Consider the following 22,771-nt stretch of genomic DNA (forward strand, 5'->3'; position numbering starts at 1 on the left):
GGCCATAGACCCTCAGCCTCTCTGCCTTGACCTCACTCATTCTGGGGCTCCCTGGAGCTCAGTGTGGAGAGGCAGGAACAGAGCCGGGGGCCTCGGGGTTCTAGCATCGAGTAGCTCTGTGGCCTTGAGCAGGTCACCGTCCAGAACTTGAGCCAAAGGGTGGAAGTGCCTGGGAGGTGGTTTGGGGTGTGCTTTGGCGAGAATGTTCTAACTAGCAGAGCTGTTCGAGCAGGCAAGAGGTGGCTTCCGTAGAGGGGGGGCGAGTGCTCTCTCCCCAGAAAAGTCCAGGCTGAAGGAGAGTGCCACGCGGGAGGGGGAAGGAAAGTGACACAGCCCAGTGAGCGGGCGGGCTGACCTAGAGCACCTGTGACTTAAAACCACCCATCCGTGCCTCACAGCTTGCTTGTGTCACACGTCACTAACCCACCACCATGCTCTTCTAGGGGCGGGGGTGGTGGGGCAGAGACAGAGGGAGAATCCTACACAGGTTCCTATAGGCTCAGACACGGATAGGGGGCTCGATCTCACAGCCCTGAGATCGCAACCTGAGCCGACATCAAGAGTTGGACGCTTAACCGACTGAGCCACAGGTGCTGTGCCCCCCGCCCCCGCCCACACCACTCTTCCCAGGCCTGTCCCTGCCAGTTGTGGGGCTCAGAACCAGGCACAGAGACCCCCTCCAGGCCTCACATTGCCTGTGTGACGACAGTCTGGCCTGCAAGTCCAAGCTCCAGTTATATCCATGTGCAAACAGCATCCCCCTGAGAATCACCTGAGCTAAACAACCACCACTGGAGCCTAGGAGTGCACATAGTGACCTGTCACACCTTAGGGGGGGGCAGTCTTGGGAGATGTGAACATAGGCCCCACAGTTGCCCTCGTGACTGTTCAGGCAGGGAATTCTGTGGGCTAAGGCACCCAGAATGTGGCCTGCAAAGGGCAGGATCCTGGGGCCCCGGTGAGCATGTGCCCTTGGCATGGTGGGCAGAGTGGGAGCCTCTGAGAGCCCCAGCGCCCCAGCTCTGACAGCTGGCAGGGATCACGCGTGGGCATGCATGCCGATGCGCCCCCATTGTGTGCCATGGCAGACAATGCCAGTCTGTCGCCACACTGAGCCTGGGCTGCCATAGGAACCCTTCATAGAGTTGCCATCACCAGGATGAGGGGCAGCGCCACTGGGCTGACTTGGTAATTTTAACGCCGTCAGGAAGCCGTGTTTAGCCATCTCTGGCAGTGCCGTATCTCAAAACAGGCCTGTGGTGCTTGAGTCCAGGGAGAGGGACCCAGAAACCAGCCCTGAGGAACCTCCACTGACTCTTAGGGCCCCACAGAGTCTAGTGTGGGAGTGAGACCACTCTAGAGAGCCTTTGGGCCCTAGATTCTGAGGGACATGACCCCATTTGTGCATCTGAAAAATGGCAGTGAAAGCATTGGCCCTGCCTACCTGTGAAAACTCAGGAAACCATACAACCAGGAAATGCAAGGGACGATGGAGAAGGTGTCTCCTAGGGACAGCATCATTCCTGGGGTACCCCTGCTGTGGAGTGTAGAGGACCCGCTCTGCTGGGAGGGCCAGGTGAGCCATTGGGTGTGCACAGAAGTGCACAGGAGTGGGCCAGAGTCAGAGTTTGGGTTCCTGAGAAAGCCCCCAGACCCCTACCTGTGGAGTCCTGCCCCTTCTCTGGTTTCCCTGTGGCCTGTCCCCTGCAGGGGCTGTGGGCCCCAACCTGGGCAGCCTAAGCCACAGCCTGGACCAAAAGGTACCCATATCCTGCTTAGGACGTAAAGCACTACAAGAGAACATCAGTCCCACCCTAACAGCAAGAAAAAGAAACAGCCTGGTAGTCTACAAAGTGGTACTTTAAAAAAATTTTTTTAAAGAATTTATTTTAGAGAGCGAGGTGGGGGCAGGGAGGAGGAGAAGGAGAGGGGGAGAGAAACTCAAACAGACTCCAGGCTGAGTGTGTGGGGCTCAATCTCATGCTCCTGGGATCAGGATCTGAGCTAAAACCAGGAGTCAGATGCATAACCGAATGAGCCAACCAGGAGCCCCTACAAAGTAGTATTTTTTTTAGCTTATCATAGGGGTGCAGTTGCAAGGCAGGCAGGTGAACTAAATTCCAAAGAGCAACAAGCCCCTGTCAGCAGAGAGGATACATATGCTGTTCTACAGAGACAGAGCATGGGAGGAAGTGGCCAACATAGGAGCAGATAAGAAAATACAAGCGGAGTTTTAACAAATTTCTAAAGATTAGTGTGACATTTGGTATCATCGGGTGCCCTGTGCACAAAGGAGGCAGCCTATACCTGCTCTTGTCCACAGGCCTCTGCTGGTTGCACGCAAGAAAGATATAGAGCAGGACAAGAGGCCAAAGAGATCACTCTTCTGGGCTCCAGCCAAGTTGGAAAGCGCAAAATAAGAAAGCAATACCTTGGGGTGCCTGGATGGCTCAGTGATTGAGTGTGAGTGATTGAGCCTTTGGCTCAGGTCGTGATCCTGGGGTCCTGGGATCGAGTCCTGCATTGGGGCTCCCCGCAGGGAGCCTGCTTCTCCCTCTGCCTGTGTCTCTGCCTCTCTCTCTCTCTCTCTCTCTGTCTCTCATGAATTAAATTAAATATTTTTTAAAAATAAGAAAACAATACCCATTTACAGTGCATCAGGGACACGAAATACCTCTCAGAGGAAAACCATAAGAATACCTGAAGGTAGACTGTTCATGAATCCCAAGTCTCAGCGTTGGTAAGATGTCAGTTCTCCCCATGGTGACCTACACAGTTAATGGTATTCCAATCAAAATCCCAGCAGACTGTTTTTTATTTGTTTTAGAATTTGACAAAGTCATTATATGATGTTTATGGAAATAAAGAGGATCTAGAATAGCCAAAACTATTCTGGAAAAGCACCAAGTGGCAGATCTCACACTATCTGATTTCAGCCTTTGGTGAAGCAGCAGTCATCAGACAACGTGGTTTAGTGTAAGAACCAACATAGAACAGCAGAACAGAATAGAGAATCCAGAAAGTCACCCACAAGACCGTGGTGCCGGGATAATTCAGTTAGGATTGAATAGTCTTTTCAGTCAATGGTCCCAGAAAATTGGAAGTTCCAGATGAAAAAATAAACCTCAGCTCTCATATCCTATACAGAGATCAGACCAAATGGACAATCTACTTTAAAGGTGTTAACTGGAACTATAACACTTCTAGAAAGAAACATAAAAAAAGATACCTTTGTGGGGCACCTGGGTGGCTTAGTTGGATAAGCATCTGCCTTTGGCTGAGGTCATGCTCCCAGAGTCCTTGGATCAAGCCCCATGTGAGGCTATCTGCTCAGTGGGGAGTCTGCTTCTCTCTCTTTCTGTGCTCATTCTCTCTCTCTCTCTAATAAAAATTAAATTAAATTAATTAAATTAATTAATTAAAAAAAGACTTTGTGACTTTGGGTCAAGCAGAGACTACAGGGAGGGCCCTCACCACAAAAGGAAGGATGGACAAATTGGACTAGGTCAAAACTAAGAGCTTCTATTCTTCAAACGACAGTGGTGAGAAAGACAAAACATGAGAAAAATCTTTCTACAACCTATATCTGAAATTGGACCTGTGTTGTCCAAAAAACATAATGAACACTCACACGACCCAATAAAAAATAGGCAAAGGACTCAGATGCTTTACCAGAGGAGATGTACAACAACAAGCACATGAAGAGGACGCGCCATGTCCTGAGTCAGTGAGACACAAATTCAAACCACACCTGTTGTAACAGTTAAAATGGAAAGAATGGATTGCATCCCGTGCCGGGGCGGCATTGGGCAAACGGAACTCATACGTGTGGCTGGGAATGCAAAGTGCTACAGGCACTTTGGAAAACATTTTGACAGATTTTTGTTTAAAGATTTTATTTATTTATTCATGAGAGACACACAGAGAGAGGCAGAGACACAGGCAGAGGGAGAAGCAGGCTCTTTGCAGGGAGCCCGATGTGGGACTTGATCCCAGGACCCCAGGATCACACCTTGAGTGTGAAGGCAGATGCTCAACTGCTGAGCCCCCAGATGCTATCACGTGTTGGTGGTTGCACACATTTGTCACACATTTTAAAATGAATTTTCTTGCGTGCAAACCATATCTCAGTTAAAAAAAGTTAAATTGAGATGCCTGGTGGCTCAGTAAGTTAAGCGTCCGACTCTTGATTTCAGCTCAGGTCGTGGGGTCTGCTTGAGATTCTTTCCCCCTCCCTCTCCCTGCCCCTCCCCCTCTACTCCTCCCCCTGCTTGTGTGTGCATGCTCTCACTCTATCTCAAAATAGGTAAGTAAAATCTTTTAAAAAATGTCAAATCACTGAACCAAGGCAATGGGAGACACACTGTCCACCCCGGGGCCCTGAGGACAGGCTGCACTGTGTTCCTGGTGGAAAATGTCTCCCCTCCCCCAATCAGACGGGGATTCACTGGATTCCCAGCATCGCTGTTTACCACCTGGGAGGACTTGGGGAAGTCATTTTACCTCTCTGGGACTTAGACCCTCTCATCAGCAAAATAGGCGTAATTCTTACCTATCAGATTGCTGATCATTATGTAAGGTGCTGAGTGCTGTGTCTGGCACAGAAGTGCTTTATAAGTACTAATTATTCCTTATAATTGTTAACATATTTGACTCTGCCTACCAAGGCTGTAGGCTGCCAGCAGGGCAGTTCTTTCTGCATTTGTGCTTTTCTCTCCCTACCCCTTGCCTCAGCAAAGAGAGCAGCAGGGCCTCCGGGACTCCCTGCTGCCCTGGCCCTGGCTGGCATGATGCAGGACAGCACTTGGAAGGCCAGCCAGGGCTGCTCAGACTGCGCCTTCCTCTCCTAGGAGCAGGGCCAGCTCCTGCTCCCAGGCCTCCCCGGGAGGGGGGCACCGCCCAGGGCCGGCAGAGCCTCAGTCTCCCCAGAGAGGCAGAGGCAGGAAGGCACCTGCTCAGGAAGCTCAGAGTCCCGGGACAAGTGCAAAGAGGCAGGAGGTGCCGTTCCGCCCTCGGCTCTGGGGCCCACGTGCCGCCTGCCCAGCCACGCTCCCCTCTCTTCCTGCCTCAGCTCCCTCATCTGCAAAATGGGAGTATGGAGCTGTTCACGAGATTGACTTGGAGCAAAGGAAGCCATGTCTATGAATGTGCTGAGCAGGTGAGGGATTATTATTGTTCCAAAAAATGTGGTGATGAATAATAATACCCAGGAGACCTGCTGGGGGTTGGGGAGTCTGGCTTGGGGCTCATTCAGTTCTGCCTCATGTGGGCCTGGCTAGAAGCTATTTGGTGGCTTCTAGCATCTTTGGGGAGAAGACCAAGTCCTTTCTGCGGCTGCCGAGGCCCCGCTGGCCTTCCTTAGGCCGCCTTCCGCCAGCCTCTGCTTCAGAGCCCTTGGTGTGCCTGTGAGTTTATCTCTGGTTGCTGAAGGCCTGTCCGCCCCCCAGACCTCGCGCCCCTTCAGGGAGGCTCTTCATCTCAATAGATGCAGTATTTGCGGGATAAACAGTGATGGTGGGGTCTCTGCCTCCCTTCAAGGTCCCACAGGGCTCACATCCTCTCACTAGGCCCTCCTGGGGAGGGGGAGCTCTGGAAACCAAGAGGCGACCAGAAGCCAGGGGAGGAGGGCTGCCCACTGGGCCTTGGAGCTGGTTTCAGCCCCGGGGAGATAGCATCTTCCTTGGAGGAGCCCGACACTGGCGGTATCAGTAAGAGGGCACTTAGGCCCTCAGTTTGTACAAGATTAGCAGCAGGCGAAGGTGTAGACAGTTCTGATCTCCTTCTACAACTAGGGAAACTGAGGCCAAGAGAGAACAAATGATTATTCCCAACGCAAATCTTTGGGGGTAGGGTCCAGGCCAAGATTTAGGGCTCCGTCACCTAGTTCACAGCTATTTCTGTGACTCTGGGAACTTGGTGGTGAGGGTCCAACATGTCGCGGGGCCCGTGGGAGGGAGGGCCTCAGCCTGCGTGGTGTGGGGCACTTCCACATTGACCTGGTGCAGGGGGGAGGAGCTGGTGGCCTTGAAGGCGGGCCCTGCACCCTGGGCACACAGTGGAGCCCCACCAGGACAAGGTGGGGGGCCACTGAAGTGCTCCCCGTGAAAGCTAGAGGGAAGGTGGTCCAGCCAGGGTGAGGGCCCACATCCTGCCCCGGCGGCCAGAAAGAAGCAGGGCTGCAGGAAGTGGCACCCCGAGCTCGCCAGCAGAGACCCGGCTTCCTGAAGCCTCCCTCCCACTCTTGGGCCACCAGCCCCTCGCAACATCTGGCAATGTCTACCCGCCTTCCTGGTCAGTGTGGCCTCCAGAGCGCTCCCTACCCCCGCACCTGACTGGCCTTTCCTTCCGGCTCCGGCTCTGCCCTCTGGCTGTGGCCGAAGGAGCCCAGAGAGCCCCTCTGCCACAGTCCTGTCCTCCGTAGTGCCATCCACTCGGGGGGCCGTGCTACCGGCAGGGCGAGTGTTGTCTATGGAGCCACCGCTAGCGCCAAATCCCAGCCCACCACCCATTTGCTGGAGCCCCTTCTCTGAGCCTCAGTCTCCCCTCATAGGGCTGAGAGGGGCTCTGACTGAGCTCGGGCTTTGCAGGACCAGGAACAGTTTTGGCATGGCCCAGGCTTCTTCCTCCATGCAGCCCCCATGGCCCCTGCTGAGTGCCCAGGAGGCCAGCCTGGCCTGCGCGCCTTTCCCTCTCCCACCACTGGAGCCCGAGCAGCCACAGGGGCCTGCTCTTTCCTTTCTGAGCCCAGCGCAGGCCCCACGCTTGAACAGGGCAGCAAGTTCTGTCTAATGTGTCTCTTTCCTTTTTTTTTTTTTTAAGATTTTATTTATTTATTCATGAGAGAGACAGAGAGAGAGAGAGAGAGAGGCAGAGACACAGGCAGAGGGAGAAGCAGGCTCCATGCAGGGAGAGCCAGATGTGGGACTCGATCCCGGGTCTCCAGGATCACACCCCGGGCTGAAGGCGGCGCTAAACCGCTGAGTCACCCAGGGATCCCCCCCACCCTTTTTTAAAGATTTTATTTATTTATTCATGATAGACAGAGAGAGAGAGAGAGAGAGAAAGGCAGAGACACAGGCAGAGGAGAAGCAGGCTCCATGCAGGGAGCCCGACGTAATGTGTCTCCTTCCATCCCAGGGTTCCTTGGGAAAGAAGATAGACCATATTGCTGGCCAAAGTGAGGGCAGAAAGGGTACTCTTGCCTAAAGCCTTGTCTCCCCGTTATCTAGTCGAGCTCCCTCACTCCCCTCGGACGCCGCTGGCAGCCCCAGCCTCCCCTTCTTTGCGCTCTGATAGCACCCGGGGTGTCTGTCTTGGGTGTGACCTGTCAGCTTCCGCCAGCGCCCCCAGGAGCCCTGAGCGGCAGCTTGGAGCCTGGCACCCCCAGCACACAGTAAGCGCTGGCTGGTTGTGGGCAGGTGCACGGAGCCCAGAGTTTCCGTCAGGCCCTGGTGTGGACCAAAGGGCCCCGGCCCTGGGGTTCCGCCTCCCCCTCCTGCAGCTGCAGACACGGGGGTGCATGGGGCTGGCCGACGCTGCCATGGCCACAGCAGAGGCGGTGGGGGACCTCCACATCCAGCTGGGCCGTCCGCTCAGCACCCCTGTGAAGGGCACCCACGGAGAACAGGAGTCCGTTTCTGGGGCAGCCCCCCGAGGGGGACCTCTCTCATTTTAGGGCTCCTGCTCACTCACGTGGAACCATCATCCAGATAATCCGGGCCCCACAGCCTGTCCTTGCTGAGAGGAAGCAGATAGCTGTCCGGGAACCCCACCATGCATGTGGGGACAGGCTTGAGGAAAACCCGTTCCTCTGGGGGTGCAGGACCTCTGACTCCAGCCTCAGGCTCCAGGCTTGGAATCCCTCCCTCCCTTGCTGGGCTTTGGTTTGCAGTTTCTGTGCCCATGTGCTCGCGTCCACCTGGGCAGACACATCCGGGCCCAGCCGGATGCACATTCATCACTGCAGCCCCACCACATGGGGGGTGTCTCTGGGGACCAGAGGTGGTCCCTGCCTCTGCAGGCCTGGGCTCACACCTGGGCTCCCCTGCCTTTTCCATACTCTTCTCTTTGGACTAGGCCCAGCTGTTGCCTCCCCAGGGAAGTGCAAGTGAGTTTGCCACCCCACCCCAAACCCGTGCATGTGCAGAGCTGGTTTTAGGAGCCTGCCTTCGCATCCTCATGTCTCGTGAGTTCCGCCTGGCTATCCCCTCTCCTGGGCTGGGGCTCCTCGGGGGCAGGGGCCACGCAGAGGTGCACAAGACAGATGGGGTCCTTCCCTGCACGGAGCTCACAGTTTGATGGGGAAGGTGGAAGCACATCTTCTTCAGGGATGAAGTCAGGAATGTCCTTACAGATGGTGGGAGTGCGGGGAGGAGGTACACAGGTGACGTGGTGAGGAAGAAAGGGGTCAGCTGTCCTTGGGTAGGATGGTAGGGGGTCTCTCAGAGGGGGCGGTGACTTGCTGAGACCCGAGGATAAGAAGGAGCAGCAGGCACGTGCTGGAAGAGCATCACTGCGGGCGGCGGGAACAGCATGAGCAGGTACTCTGCAGTGGGGACGGGACTGGCTCCCTGACCTGCTTGGACACCCACGCATCTTTGGAGAGAAGCAGGGGAGGCCCCCACTAAGAAGTGGGACAACAGCTGGGCCCGTGGCTGGGACCGAGTGCTGGGCAAAAGAATGATGAGGTATAGTTTACATTGTAAGGGACACGGGAGCAAGCCATCGGCCCAGAAACCCTGGTGGCCTGGACCAGGTGGTAGCGACACAGGTGGCGGGAAGCAAGAGTCAGAGCTTGGAGATGGATCGGCTGTGGGGTCAAAGGTAAAGCCCAGGGGTCTGAGCCCTTGGGCGAATGAGGTGCCCGTGCTCTTGCAGCACGGTTGAGAGCTACATGGCAGGCACGCTAGGTCGGCGGTGTCGGGAGCCCTGGAGCAGAGACATCGGAAGGCCCGGGTTCTCAGCTTATTAGGGGTGTCTTATTAGGAGGTTGGAAGGATGGCCAAGGGAGAGAGCCATCAACGGGGAGCAGATGGTCTAGGTGGGGACCCGGCAGGTCCCCGACAGTTAAAAATCAGTCACTTAGGCAGAGTGTGTTTGGCCAGTGTGGGACACTGCTGGCCGTGAATTGACAGCAAGTGCCAGCTGGGCCTGGGAAGACCTCACACGTGTGTTATGGATTGAATTGTGACCCCACCATGGGTTGAATTGTGTCCCCACCCCCGTGTTGAACACCTAACACCAATACCCCAGAGGGTGTCCTTAATTGGAAATAGCATCTTTGTAGACGTACTTAGGTAACATGAGGCCATACCAGAGTAGAAGGGGCCTCTAATCCACGTGACTGGGATCCTTACAAAAAGGAGAAATTTGGGCACAGAGACGCACATTAGGGAGAGGCCATGTGAACACGAAGGTGGAGATTGGATGAGACATCTTTATACCAGGGAATGCCAGTGATTGCCATCAAACCACCAAAGCGAGAGGAGCGCCTGGACCAGACTCTCACGCAGGCCTCAGCAGGAACCCACCCCACTGACACCTTGTTCTCAGACTTCTGGCCTCTAGAACCGGAAGACAATACATTTCTGTTGTTGAAGTCACCCAGCTTGTGGTACTTTGTTATGGCAGCCCTAGAAAAGTGACAAACTGGCCAAGAAATTCAGAAAAAAAAAAAAAAAAAAGTAACATGCCGGTCAATAATCCAGAAAACTGAGATGGAGCCCACTGTGTGACCTGGGGCAAATCACACGCCTTCACTGGGCCTTTCCACCCATGACACACTGATGAGTGGTTATGAAGGAGCCATACGCTGAGTGGAGAAAAGCCACCAAGAAAGAAGAGGGGCTGGGTGGATGGGGGAGGTACAGGGAGAGAGGAAGGAGCCAGAAGGGGAAGCTGCTGATGCCGGGAGCCAGGGTGGGACTCGGCCCTCTGAGGTCTGTGACACAGCAGGTGGCAGGTGTGGCCCTGGCTGTGTTCAGTGTGGGGCAGGGTTCCAGGAGGTGGGTGTCCCTCAGGGCCCGCAGGTCCAGCCTCGGCCACTTTGCCCTGCCCGCCTGCAGCAGCGATCCGGCCATGTGTCGGCAGTCACCGCCAAGGGCCTGGGGCAGAGAGGCCCCTGACCAGGTGGAGGCGGCTGTGCCCAGCCAGAGGGACTGGGGAGGGGGAGCAGGGGGACCTGGGACAAGGCCACCCTGTGGGGACGGAGGAGGTGGAAGGGGGACACAGGTCAGTGCGAGAGGCTTCCAGCCCCGCAAAGATTCCTAGTGGGCTACCCTCTGGGGGTGTCAAGGCCCCGGCCCAGCAGCAAATCCTGGGGGAAAAGAATGGGGTGGGGGGATGGATTGTTTTGCCTACCTCTGAGAGACAGAGGGGGTGGCTTTGGTAATGCCACTCGGGGAGACGACGACACAAGGCAAGTGTCCCCCATCACTGGAGGGACCGCCAGAGCTTGGGAGCTGGGGAGGGGTGATACCTAAGGGCTTCTGCAGGGCCGAAGGGGGGATGGCCATGGGGGAAGGGGCGGGAGGGACGCGGGCCCGGGGTAGAGTGCTAGGGCTGACAGCACAGCTCTTCCCTGGGACCCACACATCTACAGCACCCCCAGAGATCCCAAATGCATGTTATGATCGTATTCCTTGTCTCGGTTCGTGTCGGAGCCAAATTCTGCATCCAGGTTAACCTGAGGGGCAGAGAGGGGTGAGGGTGGGGAGCAAAGGCAGAGGCCCCCGACATTCTGTGTGCAGGAGCCCTGGAAATCGGACTATGAGGGCTGGATATCTGTCCTGGGATGCCGTGGCAGGGGGCCAGAGGCTCCCAGCGCGGCCACGTGGGACTCTGTGCTGGGTAGGTGCTCCGGGCTGGACCCCGGGGTGCTGTTTTCTGCACATGTGTTAATCTGTACTTGGGTCTGACACTGTAGTTGGCCACTCTGCAAGATGCTTTCACTGAATAATTTCATCCTCCCACTTTATACGTGTGGCCACTGATGTACTGAGAGGTAAAGGGATCTGCCCAAGGAAGGCATTCCGAGCTGGAATGGGAACCCTGGTGGGGTCCAGCCCCAGGGCCTCTGGCCTGTCCCTCTCAGGCCAAGGAGTGAAAGAAAGGACGTGGCTAAGTCCCCTGGACCAGAGAGAGGCAGGGGATGGGCCTTCTGCACCATCTGATCTGAGACTCCAAGGGCCACTGTGAGGAGCACCTGCCCCCCACCTCACAGAGGTGTGGCCGGGGATGAGAGTATAGGGAAGTAAGGGGGGATTATGGCTGGGGCAGTGCCCAGGGACCTTGCTTCCACTGCCTAGGAAACCCCAGGTTCTACACCTCAAGTCTTTTTCTTTAAAAAATTACATAAGAGGGACGCCTGGGTGGCTCAGTGGCTGAGCGTCTACCTTTGGCTCAGGTCCTGATCCCTGGGCGCTGGGATCGAGTCCCACATCAGGATCCCTACTAGGAGCCTGCTTCTCCCTCTGCCTGTGTCTCTGCCTCTCTCTCTGTGTCTCTCATGAATAAATAAAATCTTTTGAAAAAAGATTGCATAAGAAATTACATGCTCATGATTGAAATCAAATCTAAAAACCTAATGAGAAAAAAAATCCATTTTTTCTACTTATCAATCACCACTGTTAACCACTTGGTTATCCTTCTAGGCATATGCAGATCTGTGCACACATGTGTATATGTACACACACAGCCCTGGACATTACCATGCATGTCATCAGAAACTTGCTTCCCTTGGGACTCCTGGGTGGCTCAGTGGTTGAACGTCTGCCTTTGGCTCAGGTCATGATCCTGAGGTCCCAGGATCGAGTCCCGCATCGGGGTCCCTGCGTGGAGCCTGCTTCTCCCTCTGCCTGTGTCTCTGCCTCTCTCTGTGTGTCTCTCATGAATAAATAAAAAAATTTAAAAAAATTTATTGTTTCCCTCTCTCACTGCCCCTGCAACAATAGAAGCACATCTTTCCAACCTGAAATAAGTCAAGCTGCACCTTCATCCTCAAAGACACCTCACACCCTATCATATGGCCAATCATTTAACCAAATCCTCTAGTACTGTAAATGGACGGTGTTTCTAAATTTTCGTATCGTAAACAATGAAACAATGATGTAAGGTAAATCTGTTTGTGCTTACCTGGTTTTTCTTAGGAGACATTTCCAGAAGTGCATCTTTGTGAAAAAGGTACCAAAACCACATTCTGAGGGCACTTGTTGGATATTTCCCCATTAAGGCAGTTGAAAGAGGTTGATCCTGAAAGGTCGTTCAGATTTTAGTGTCTCCAATGGTGTAATAGGACTACAGCCTGAGTATTCTAAATTTTGGCTTCATCATCTTCTCTCAAAACTCTTAGAGAAGTCTTAGACATCCAGATGACATTACCAGAACTTTTTGAATTTACTGTCTGCTTGGCTACAATCTGATGTTCGTAGTGATGTTCCCAGCAGCCTAGCACATTCCATCACCATAGCAGCTGATGGTCTTGCTAAGTGGTCAGCAGGATGTAGGAGACAGTATACTGGTCTGGGAGAAGACCCAGGTTCTAGTCCAACTTTGCCTATCTTTGTGTCACCGGTCACCTGTCACTGGTCACCTGCAAGACAGGGAAAACCACAACCGCCTCTGCTCTGATCCTTTCATGGGGTCGCTGTGGAGATGGTATGCAGAGTGGCCATGACATGCTTTTATAAGTGTCAGCCTGTCACTGTATAAAGAGTTGTCAAGAAAAAGACATGGCAATAGTAATGTGGTTTTCATTCTAGATTAATCTCCAGAAATGGGTGCTTGTGTGTAGGGGAATATATTGCTAACATTTATCGACATGGATGGGGAGCAGAATACTGAAGGCAGATGGTAATGAGCACTCCCTGCTGGATTGAACTTCATCTGAATGGACCTCTACAGTGGCTGGACAAAGTATTAACTCAGGTGGGATCCCCTTCAGTGCGTTGCTCAAGCATGTCATAAAGCTTCGTCACCACTCAGATCCCATCAAGACTTAATGTAACAACTCTTCTGTCATAGTATTTGTGTGTGGTCCCCATGGACTGGTTACTGTCCAAAAATTCAAGAGAGAAAAACAGCACTTGAGGTCTCATCAATTGAAGCACCTTGTGGAATCGGTTTCCTATATTCAAATATTAGATGGGAAAATTAGTGTCTAGAAATACCCTCCCATACAGGAGAAAGAGAAGATTTTAAAGACTTAACTGATGTCTTGGTGGGCATAAGACAGAACGTCCCAAAGGTCTATGAATAACAGTAGTAGTTAGTGTACAGGTAATGTATCATGATCCAGTATCACAGTATTGTGCTATTTATATACATTTTTAGTTTGCATAAATTAGGTTTGTGTGTGTGTGTGTTGCTTCTTGATTTAGGCAAGCCTTTATAAAGTTACAGTACCTTAAAAAAAATCTCTTTACCATGGCTACAGAACCATCAGTCTCCTTCTAGGAAAGTAGGAACACAAATTCTTGTGTTCTCACCAATGTGTACTTTTTATTAGTTCTTCCATTTATTTCTCTAGTCTACGATAATGATAGCTAACACGGCCCTTACTGTGTGCCAGGCTCTACTCTAAGCACAATCTACAAATTAACTCACTTGGACTTCAAATTCAAGCATTTTTCAAACCTGGAAATGTTTTCGCTCTCTGATCAGCCTGCCTCCTCTTACCCCTGTAATGTGCTGATTGAAAAGCTTATGCCAGGCATAGGGGAAATGCTGTAGTTTCGTTGGCCTTATGTTACTAGCATTATCTTCAATCTTTGGTATCTCTGCAGGAATACTTTTTTAAACCCATATTCTGAGAGTATTCACCTTACATAATGCTTGTGCATTGGACCAGTGGGGCATGGTGTGTGTGATGTGAATGGGGCAGAGGTGTCACAGTCACACCTCCTAAATTAGAGATCTCAGTCTTCAGAATACCTGTTCCCTGGGCAGCAAAAGAAGAAAAAAAAAAAAAGAGACATCAAATGCGTACTATGTGTCAGGCACTGCTATGCCTTTCTCCTGGTGTGTCACTAAATCCCTACAACTACCCTATGAAGTTGGTTCATCACACCCATTTCATAGAGGAAGCGCTGAGACTCAGAGGGGTTGACTCACTTGCCTAAAGTCACACAGCCAGTAAACAGTAGAGCTAGTCTCCAGCTAGGCAGCTGAGGAGAGACCATGTGGCGGACAAAACCTGGAATCCTGTATGCAGGACAGTAAGTTATCCAGTAAGTGACAGTGTTCACAACAAGGGCTTGAGCCCAGATAATCTACTTACTGATGAATCTAATGCTCTGGCTGGGAAGTCTGTGGAAGCAGAAGCCAAGAGAGTAATGGAGTAGCTGCAGAAGGCCACACGATGAGGGCCTGAGCCTGGCTCTAAAGCCACCAACTCTGTCCTTCCAGCCTGCCATGTAACTGCAGGCCGAGAACGTGGTCAGGGCACCATCGGCCCAGCCACCAGATAAAACCAGGCGGTCCATCAACACATTTGCAGTGGGTGGAACTGGATCTCCTGCTGCTCATTTTCTGTGATTTAGAATGCAGCGAAATACACTTCACGCAGAGTTTCCCTGATGCGTGACTGGGCGAGACTATCCACCCTCTAGGGCTGGGCATTAAACTAAAAGTTCCCTGGGCAGTTGTCCCAGCCAAGAGCATGCCGGACTCTTTCCGAGCCTTGAGGCCATAGCTGTGTGGGTGCAGAGAAGAAGGGGATGGGGAGCTGCAGAGTGGAGTGGACAGAAGCAGCAGAGCAGCCCACAGTGGACAGCATGTGTGGCAGGAGCAGGGCTCCCAGACTCAGGACGAACCTTGTGAATGAAGGTAGGGACTACGGCGAAGGAGGACTCAGGCCAGGCAGAACAAGGATCCAGTGTTTTCGTAGCTTCTGATGTTTTCAAGAGACACCCCAAATTCTGATTTTTAAATTTTAGCAAGAAATATACTCCAAAGATCAAATGCACCTACCAGTGGTCTAGGTTTGGTCCTCTGGCCACATGCCGTCTCTGGTCTGCTGAGGTGGCAAAGATGGGCTTCGCTGCACCCTTCTAGAGCCACCAGTACCTTTTCTTGAAGTCCCTCCTGTCTTGCTCTGCATGCTTCCTCTCTGAGTGCAGTGCAATTCTTTTTTTCCCTTAAGATTATTTATTTTAGGGAGGGAGCAGTGGAGGGGTTGGGGGAGAGGGAGAGAGAGAATCTCAAGCAGACTCCCCACTGAGCACGGAGCCTGATGTGGGGGCTTTATCCCTGACCCTGAGATCATAACCTGAGTCAAACTCAAGAGTTGGATAGTTAACCACTTGAGCCACCCAGTCTCCCCTGTTGTTTCTGCTCTATCCTCGATACTTAGGGAGACAGGTGCTCTGCTGACTAAATGCAGGAGCCGCCCCTCACTGACTATGCCGAATCACTTAATCCCTCTCTGCTTCAGTTCCAGCACCTAAAAATGGGATAATAATATTTAATCTCATTGCTCTAAGGACTAATAGGATAATGAGCGTAAAATGCTAAGCACGGTGCCAGGGACGTGGAAAGCCTTTGATAAATGTTAGGGATTTTTATTACTGGGAGCCCCACTTCATTCCATAGTTTGAACTTAGAATTGTAGACTGTCCAGGTGGGAAGAAGTGGCCTTGATGACCCGAGGGAGGGGTGAGTAAAGGCCCAAGGCTAGGAGGGACTTCCCCTGGGACAGACCCCCAGTTGAGGGCAAGGCCAAGGGCCACCGTGTCTGTTTCCTGGCAGGGTTTGGGGAGAGGCCCTGGGATGTGCGCACTGATCACCAGCCTTACACCCAAGTGCTGTCCATGGTTGGAGCTAGATGATTGCCCGCCATCCTGCATGGGCATCCACCCCTATCTTAGCAGAGGTGAACAGATCTGAGAAAGCAGATTTAATAGACATGATTTTCCTTCTTTCTACTGGCAGGAAGGAAAAATCTAAACAATTATTACTCTGGGTTAATTATCTCTGATGGCAAACCAGAGCTGAATGGAAAAAACCAGAACTGGGCTTCCCCAATTTAATACTAACTTTTACAGTCTAAGCAGCCACAGACTGCAGAGGACAAGCCTGTGGTTCAATAAAATCAAATTTATTGACTTAAGGCAGCAAGGAAGTATGGAATGTCACTGGACAAGAGGCAAGGTTGTGCCTTTTTCTCAGGGTTCCCACTGAAGAATTCTGGAAAGGCCCGAGGGAAGTAGGTTAGAGGACAGTTCTGGATTGGTGACTGTTTCTGAGGGAGGATGAGGAGAAACAGGGATTAACCAGGGGACAGGGGCAAGGGCGGCTTAGCAACTGGCTATCCCCAGGAGTAAGTCTAAATAGCAACATAGCTCTGGGGGGCTCATCGGTAAAAAAGTGTCACTCAAAGAGGGTGCGATTACTCACAAGTATTGCATGACCTGGGGCAAACCAGCATTTCCTGTTAACGTGACAGTTGTCTGGTCTGCATCTGTCCTCTAGCCTGATGCACCGCAGGACCACTTATGTTGTTTGCAGTCCCAGCTGATTTTCACACTCTTAAAATCCTGGTCGGGTTTTTACTCCACACCCAAGTCAAGCCAAAAATAGGACACAATTAGCATCACAGCATCTCCGTTGCTCTCTTTATTTCCTTTTGCATATTGAGATGGCCCAAAAGAAGTACAAGTAGTAAGGAATGGGTCACTGGACACTCAGCGAGGGTCTCAACCAAAACCACGTGCTTCATGAAGATGACCCCAGAGATGCCATGATTTGGCCCCAACCGAATAAGGATTCCAGGAACAGATACGTGCCTTGTTTTGTGAAAGTGGTGCCAGGATAGAAGTTGGGCAAAGAGAAGCCTAAAAATCTCTCAGGGTCTCCCCAGTTTGGTGGAAAGAGAATGTAGACTCGTGGGTGTCCAGATGGCACCAGGTATTTGTCACCCATTAAGGATAAAGAGGATCTCAGATGGAGACAGAAGAACTGCTGAGAGGCACTTTCTCCACCCCCAGGTGGCAGGGAGAAAATATGCAACCAATTTAAGTACTCTGTGTTCATAATCTCGGATGGCGAACAGAGGCTGAGTGGAGTGGAATGAGCAAAGTGCTGGACCACAGCAAAAGCAAATAAAAACTGGAGGCCCTCCGACCTAAGTGGGTGGTGGGCTTTTGCAGGGCAACCGTTATAGGACTAGTAGAGTTCTGGGTTAGGAAAGGATATCCTCATACACAAAACAGGAGCTTCATTGTTTTAAAAACAAAATTACATCTGAACAAACATGTTTTTTCAAAGCAGATACACAAATGGAATAAGCACATGAAAAAATGCCCCACATCATGAGCCATCAGGGAAATGCACATTAAACCACAGTAAGAGGGGCACCTGGGTGGCTCAGTTGGTTAAGCATCTAACTCTAGATTTCAGCTCAGGTCATGGGCTCTGGGTCATGGGATAGAGCCCTGCACTGGGCTCCATGCTGGGTGTGGAGCATGCTCTTGCTTGCTCTCTGTCAAAAAAAAAAAAAAAAAAGCTACAGTAAGATAACACTTCAACTCACTAAGATAGCTATAAGTATAAAAAAGACAGATATCAAGTGTTGACAGAATGTGGAGAAATTCAAGCCCTCCTACGCTGCTGGTGGGACTATAAAATGGTACCGTTGCTCTGGAAAATAGTCTGGCTGTTCCTGAAAGGGTTAAACATGGAGTTATCCTATGACCCAGCCATTGCACTCCTAGGTAGCTGCTCAGAAGAACTGAAACATATGCACACGCAAAAACTTGTACATGAATGTTCCTAGCAGTGTTATTCACAAAAGCCAAAAGGTAGAAACAATCCAAATGTCCATCGGCTGATGAATGGGGAAATGTGTGGTATGTCCGTAGAAAAGAATAGTATTTGGCCATAAAAGGAATAAAATACTGTGACACACTACAACATGGTTGGATCTTGATAACATTATGCTAAATGGAAGAGGTCAGACACAAAAGCACATATGTTATGATTCCATTTATACGAGAAAGTCAAGAATAGGCAGATCCAGAGACACAGAAAACAGTTCAGTGGGTTGCACAGGGCAGCCGGAATGCTGAGGGAGACGGAAAGTACTAGAGTTTCTGTTTGGAGTGATGAGTGTTCTAGAATTGTCTGTGTTGCACAACTCTGTGAATGAATACTAAAAACCGTTGAACTGTAGAAGTAGGTGGATTTTGTAGTTGTGAATTAGATCTCAATGAAGCTATCGTATAAAAACACTAGTGGGAGAAACTTCATGGGAACTCTCTGTACTACTTTCACAAATTTTCTGTAAACCTAAAACATGAAAATTAAGTTTGAAATTAAGTTTGAAAATTAAGTTTATTTTTAAAAACCTATAGATGAAGAGAACAGAGACCTAACTGATTTACTGGCTTCCTGGGACCCAATCTTTTCCAACCTCTCTGTCCCAGGCAAGTTGAAGAGAGAATTAGGGAATATACACCAGCGACACTCAGCCCTCAAGCTAATGTTCAGAGGGGAGGATGCATACGGGGCCCAAGTAAACAAAAAGGAGAATTGCACCCTTTTTGCAAAGGGAAGGCTTTGCAAATGTTCCAGATCCAATGTAAGCAAGAGCAAAGTAACTGGTATGGTGCCTGTGCAAGAATTCTACAGGAAAAAGAAGAAAGGAGGAAGGAACCAAAGAAGAAAGGAAAGAAAGAGAGAGAGAGAGGGAGAGAGAGAGAGAGCAAGAGAGAGAGAGGGAGAGAGAGAGAGGATAATATGCAAAGGGAAGATGAAGCCTGCATTCTGGAAGAAGACAACCCCAGGAACTGAAGAAAATATTAGATAAGAAATGTTTTGCATTCTCAAGAAATTAAAGATGACTTGGGCTCTTTGAAACAAGAGCTTGAAGTTGAGACAAAGCAACAGAATGAGTCGGAAGGAGGCTGTGGGGATGAAGAAAGGGAGCCAAGGACAAAAATAACGCTATGGAGGTCATGGTTACAGTAGAGTAATATCAAGGGCGTAGTTGACATGATAGTGAAGTGGAAGACAGATGTGAGAAAAATCACACAGCATGCGGAAGAAATTAACCCAACGTGCAGTAGAGGTGAACTCTAAGATCGCCCTATCACCGCGAGAGAAGGATATACGAGCAAGCTGTTTGACCTTGGATGAATCACTTAACCCCTCTTCTGATTTCTCGCCCGTGAAATTGCACTAATAACACTCTCTACTATGTAAAATTATGGGGCGTGTAGGGTCAGGAGGCTGGGCTCTACCCATTCAAGCTGCCAAGTTTAAATCCTGAATCTGATTCTTATTACTTGTATAACTTTGACCAAGTCACTTCTTTTTTTCAGCTCCTTATGTGTAAAATTGTCGTAACAGTCATAGTATCTACCTCATTAGATTCCAGTATGGGTTAAACACTTAAGAACTGGTCGCATAGTGGAAAAAAAAAGAAAAAAAAAACACTTAAGAACTGGAGGATACTTCTCTTTAAAAAAAAAAAAATTATTTATTCATGAGAGACACAGAGAGAGAGAGGCAGAGACACAGGCAGAGGGAGAAGCAGGCTCCATGCAGGGAGCCCGACGCGGGACTCGACCCAGGTCTCCAGGATCACGCCCTGGGCTGAAGGTGGCGCTAAACCACTGAGCCACCTGGGCTGCCCTGGAGGAGGCTTCTTGACATAACTTTATGAATATGTGATTATTTCAGTTTATAGATCCTTCATAGGTAAACATGTTTAATGATGAAAAATGAGAATGATTCTCATTAAATACTATTAAAATGCCCACTGGCACTATTATTATTAATTAAAGATTTATTTATTTATTTTAGACAGAGAAAGAGAGCATATGCCTGTGTTCATGGGGGGGGGGTGCAGACGGAGAGAGAGAGAATCTCAAGCAGACTCCCCACTGACGTGGAGCCTGATGCCAGGCTTGATCTCACAACCCTGAGAGCATGACTGGAGCTGAAATCAAGAGTTGGGAGCTTAAGTGACTGAGCCCCCCAGGAAACCCTGTCATCATTATTATTTAACATTATTCTCTGGAAGTATTAGCTAATGCAGTTGGACAAGAAAAAAAAAGATATAAATATTGGAAGAGAGGTGTGGTCTGATTGAGACTTTTTACAAAAGAGTTTTGACAAGCACAAAATCAGGTAGCCTGGAAAGACATGATCTTGGTGGTTCTGGGGACAGAACTCAGGGTTGAAAAGCCAGGAAATGTAGTGAGATCTCTGTTACTACCGTTGTCCAAGGTGAAGTTGGGTATCATGTCTGGGGAGCTCCGGTGAAGGCTTCCAATGGGCTGGGAAGGCTGTTACAGAACTTCTGAGGTGTCCAACGATGGGATTCTAAGGCATTGCTAGTGAGGATTCGAGCTTTCCCTGCCTTTGCCGTGAGTCTCCAGCCTATCCTTATCTATTTAAGGGGAGTGAGGTGGGAGAGGGGGTGGTTGTTGAGCTAGAAAACTGGGCAAGGAGGTGACCCCCACATGTGTCTTTAAGCCAGGAGTCCCAGGGGTGGCTCTCTCTTCTTCGAACTGCAATATGTTCTAGGCAACATTTCCAAAGTGTGGCAAACTCTGGTGGTACGATAGATGAATTTAGGTGGTACGTGGAGGAACAATTCTGATACACTTATATTTATCCTCATTGTGTATGAGGAACTTTAATAAATAACATCAAAAACATGATGCCATGGGATCGTATTGCTTAGATAAAAACTATATTCAAGGAGAAGTATTAAAAAGGTACATTAAAGGAAACTTTAGGAACAGTTGTAAGAAATTTGTGATGGGGGAATGAGAATGGTTCAAGCTTGGGAGCCAAGGGCTCTTGTCCGTGACTCTGGAGTCTGACAAACCTAGATTTTAATCCCAGGGGCTCCACTTACTAGTTGTATGACCTTAAATGATCCAGGCTCCCTTGCGTCATGTGACATAAAAATCAACTACTTTTGTGCACTTGTGTTCTTGGCAGCACTATTCACAACCCAAAGGTGTCCACAGATGGATGAATAGATAAACAAAATGCGACATGGACATTCAGTGAAATATTATTCAGCTTAAAAAAGGAAGGAAATTCTGATGTGTGCTACCACATGGACGAAACTTGGGGACACTGTGCTTAGTGAAACGAGACAGACACTGAAAGGCCAAATGCTACATGACTCCACTTACATGAGGTACCCGGAATAGACAAATCTATAGAGAGTTTCGAAGAAGGATGGTTGTCAGGGGCTGAGGGGAGGGGACGGGGAGTTCGTGTTTAATGGCTGTAGAGTTTCAGTTTCGCAAGATCAAGAGAGTTCTGTGGGTGGATGTGGTGATGGTTGCACAACATGCATGTGTTATCACCCAACCATACTCTTGACAATGGGTAAGGTGGTCAGTATGATGTAAAAATGCATAAAAATCAACTACAGGAAGTAATTTTATGGACTCGGATAATGGGGAAGGATGGGGGACAGTCAGGGGCAGCGGGTGTGACTGATGCTTTGTCCCCTTGGGATGATGATGACCAATGATGGCATCCTGTCAAAAGCCAATAACCCCTCCTCCCCCTCAAGTCCAAGGACAGTCTGTGACTGGCCCAGCTTGGGTCATATACTTATTCTACTCCAGATCACCGTGCACACCAGGGATGGGGTGTTGTGGCTGGATGGAGCTAGTTTCAGGCCCACCCTAGAAGGAGGGTGGGGGACATTCTGGGCAGCCCCAAACAAAGGCTAGCACAGTAGCTAAGGAGATTAGATCCCAAGAAGGACCCAGAGCCATGGGGAAGAAGATTGGAAAGGGAAAATCTGTCTTCATGCTTCAGGCAGAGAGGCAGTGGGGAGGGGGAAATTTCAGGGCCTGGTGCCAGGGGAAACTTAAGAACAACCCAGAAGTGGCCATGACTTCCTGACACCATAATAGCCAAATAGGCGCCCAGCCACTGCAGACAGGGGGCGCTGCAAAGCAAAGCATAGAGACTGCACAGCCCCTGGGGCTTCCACCTGGGAACAGTCTGGCCTCCAACCCATGTAGGATCTGAGGGCACAGGTAGCCCAGTGCAGGTGACGAGGAGGTAGGCTGGATGCCACTGCCGTTTCCAAGAAGGCCAGCAACTTCTCTGATCAGTGCTTTGCTATGGTTCTGGAACCTTCAAGTTATCCCAGCTCGCTAGCCCCCTGGGGTTCAACAGTAATTCCCTTAAAACCTGGAAAGAGGACGTGGGCCTGAGGAGGGACTGCGAAGAGTCAAGGAGTGAGTGAGAGCAAACCCTGACGTGCTCCCTCTCTGAGAGATGGGGGAGGAAGACCGGGGAGGAAGGGTGGGTGAAGTGGCTGTGGCAGCGGGGTGGGGAGGTGGCCTGCAAGAGGGCAGTGTAGCAGAAAGGACAGAGCCGACTGAGAAGCCCCGTGGCCCTGCGTCTGATCCCCGATTTATGGGCTACGTGAGCTCTGATGTGTTACTTTTGCTCGAAGCCTTGGATGTGGATAATGATGCCTGCCTTACAGGCTGTCGTGAGTGTCACCTGAGGTCAGGTCGTCTGTACAGGCACAGCTCAGCCCTCCCACGTGTCTGCAAGACAGCAGTTTCCCACCAGTGTGCATCTCGGCGCTCTTTCCGCACGGTGTTTATGTGTGCACGCTTCGGCTCAGCCCCTTGATCTTCCTTTGTCCCGAAAGACCTCAGGGCTGCAGAGAACGAACTGTTTGCCATCCACCCTCAAGATACAGGAGTAAGAAGCCAGGCCCAGCCCACCCTGTCTTTAAGCACAATGACAGTGGCTGCAAAGGCCAGGCAGTGCCACAAGC

This window comes from Canis lupus, chromosome 4, assembly GCF_003254725.2.
Source record: "Canis lupus dingo isolate Sandy chromosome 4, ASM325472v2, whole genome shotgun sequence".
NCBI lineage: Eukaryota > Metazoa > Chordata > Mammalia > Carnivora > Canidae > Canis > Canis lupus.